A 3,445-nucleotide genomic window follows, 5' to 3' on the forward strand; every position below is an offset into this window, starting at 1 on the left:
ATTTATTGTATAGATGAGGTCTCGCTGCCCAGGTGGGTCTAGAACCCGCGGGCTCAGGCAATCCACTCACCTCAGCCTCCCAAAGGCGCGGGATTACAGGCTGAGCCACTGAGCCCGACTGGCATCAATTTCTAATAATGTGTTTCCAGTCTCATTGCTGCTTTTGTATTTCTAAAAAGTGCCTTGGCTACTATTATTTATACGGAAAAATGATAATTATGCTTACTGTACCAATCTGAGAAACAGAAAAGTTGGCTTATCAAACAAGACTCGTAAATATCAGAGATCAACCTAGACAGACTGGTAGGTCCTTGCCATGGTTTGAATGCGTCCCCTAAATTTCCCAAATAATCCCCAACTTCATATGTTGATGGTATTTGAATCCAGGGCCTTTGGGCAGTAATTAGGATTAGATAAAATTCTCAGGTTAGGGCCCTTGTGATGGAGCTAGTGCTTTATAAGAAGAGAGAACTGAGCATACACTCTTACTGTCTTGCTACCTGATACCCTCTGATTTGTCATTAGGTATTAAGAACTCCCTCACCAGATGCCAGCACCATACTCTTAGACTTCTCAGCTTTTAGAGATATATGCTAAATAAACTCCTTTTCTTTATAAATTACCCAGTATGGCAAGGTTCAATGACTCCTGCCTGTAATCCCAGCACTTTGGGAGGCCAAGACATGAGGATCGTTTAAGGTCAAGAGTTTGGGACCAGCCTGGGCAACATAGCAAGTCCTCTTCTGTACAAAAACATCCAAAAAAATTAACTGAGCATGGTAATCCATGCCTGTAGTCCCAGCTACTAGGGAGGATTGAAATGGAAAGATCACCTAAGCCCAGGAGGTCAAAGCTGCTGTGAGTTGTGATTACGCCACTGCACTCCAACCTGGGCCACAGAATGACACCCTGACTCAAAAAATAAATACATAGTTAATTACCTACTCTGCAGCATTCTACTATGACAGCACAAAACTCTTTATCTTTCTATTACTTAATACTGTCAAGAGTTTGATTTTCATGCTTTTAAGGAAATTTGAGTCATTTTCCCGTAATCATTCTCCCAATTGGGGTTGGAATAATGAGTTACAACCCAGATACTAACTCTTCTTTTCTCCACAAAAAAGTAGATGATAATTTGAAATAAATAATATTTAGTAAGAATGGATAGAAAAGAGTTAGAGGGATACATAAAATGTATAAAAATTTGATAAATTGACTGAATGTGGAAGGTGTGGCAGAATAGATCCCTAGATTCTGGGTTTTTGTTTAGCATATGTATTTCACACATATTAATATTATGTATTTATGCATATATTTATTATATTATATTATATTTATTATGTACTTGTTAACTAATTGTTTTACCCAAACATTTTTTTCCTTTCCTGATGGTTTTTTTTTATTTGACTGTTCAAAGAATATTTTTATGTCTGCAGAAAATAGCCAATTTTTTATATGACTGAAATAGGTAAGATATACTGTGCAAATTTGTTTTACTTAACAAAATAAATAATTTAGTTTTGAGGAGGTTGAGAGACCTCAGAGGTTGCAAAAGTTATTTGTCATCATTTCTTCAACTATTTTTTCTGTTGCGTTCTCTCTTTCTGCTCCCTCTGATTCCCAATACCTTTATAGTGGATCATTTGACATTGTTTGAAATATCTCTCTGATGCTCTGGTTTTTTTTTTTTCTTCTTGGACTTCATTTTAGATGATTTTCATTGACTTTTAAAATCTGCTGTTAAACCTTTCCAATGACTATTTTGCTTCAGATATTGTAATTTTCTTAGTACTAGAATTTTAATGATTCTTTTTTAGAATTAGATTTTCTCCTCATGGTTTCCACCATTCATGACAAATTTAATTCTATACACTATTCTCTTAGGAATAAAAACAGATTAGATCTAATCTAGGGAGGACTCTGACCTACTTGAAGTTTATTTAGACTTTTTGTATCTTTAACTTTCTAATGAGTTTAAGAAAATTATTTTGAAAATTATTAAAGATGATCTACTAGTTAATGATGAAAGCAATGTTCTGTAGTATAAAGAACAGTGTAAGCATACAGAATCATTACACTATTACAATGATTTCTAACAAATATCTATATTTACTAACAATAATAACTATTCGTTTAATTCATTCATTGTTTTGTAACATTTTGCCTTGAAAATGTTTGAAATTATCTATAAAAATTTTTGCACTATAAAGACAGTTTTGATACAAATTATTTGTCTTCAAAATAAAAAATATTATAATAGAATTTCACAAGATATGTGAGTCATTCTATTCTTGCTAGTAGTGTAGATCTAATCATCTCTACTACTGATATTATCTTTATATTTATACTTCCTAAAAATATGTAAAAGAATGTGTCTCAAAATTTTTTTGAGAAGTACTCTTAGAGCATTAGAAACATTGCATTTTAATAGTTGTCATGCTTTACCAATAGTCAGGAACCTTCCAACTGAAACTCCTTGTTATATAATTTTCTATTTAAAATTTATTATTATCTTCTGGAATTATATATAAAAGTCCTTCTCTTCTCTATACCTCTTGATGGTCAGACAATATCTGAGCCATCCAACTAAAAGAGTTTACAGAAGGTATTCAAGTATACATATTTACTTATCAAATTATTTGTGATGCAATTAGTTAAATATTTTCTAAATTTTTGAACATGTGAAAAAATGTCATTAGCATTTTGTTATTTTTAAAAGTCTCTTAAATCATCTTCTGCCTTTTATTTTTCTGTTTAAGATATCTTGTGAGTCTAAGTTTTGGTTATTTTAATAATTTATATTTTCTCGCAAATATGCAGACTACATTGAGACATGACACCCTATAAAAGAACCTGTAATTTTGCCTGTATGTGTGATACTGCTATTACTACATCCCAGAATTATGTTGTCATTAATACTGTGGGTTGATCATGAAAATAACATCCACTATTCCTAAAACTAAAAGCGGTTATGGTTATTCTCAAATCATGAACTTAAAAAAATATCGGGCTTCTGCACTAGACTGGAGTCCAGTCTCTCTCTCTCTCTCTCTCTCTCTCTCTCTTTTTCTCTTTCTTCTTCCCCCCAATCAAAAAAAATATATACCTTGGCACATTTCATTTTGCCTTAATCAGTACATAAATGACAAAAATGTAGAGTCACTTAATTTTCTGTGACAAGGTAGTAATTTTAAAGAGGCACAGAGCCGGGCTCGGTGGCTCAGCCTGTAATCCCGCGCCTTTGGGAGGCTGAGGTGAGTGGATTGCCTGAGCCCGCGGGTTCGAGACCCACCTGGGCAGCGAGACCTCATCTCTACAATAAATCAAAAAAAAAATCAGCCGGGCATGGTAGCGCATGCCTGTAATTCTGGCTACTTGGAAGGCTGAGGCGGAAGGATCGCCGGAGCCCAGCAGGTCGAGGCTGCGGTGGCTGGGAGCGGCG

The sequence above is a fragment of the Carlito syrichta genome, unplaced genomic scaffold, assembly GCF_000164805.1.
Source record: "Carlito syrichta isolate Samal-C Ts95f unplaced genomic scaffold, Tarsius_syrichta-2.0.1 Scaffold303662, whole genome shotgun sequence".
NCBI lineage: Eukaryota > Metazoa > Chordata > Mammalia > Primates > Tarsiidae > Carlito > Carlito syrichta.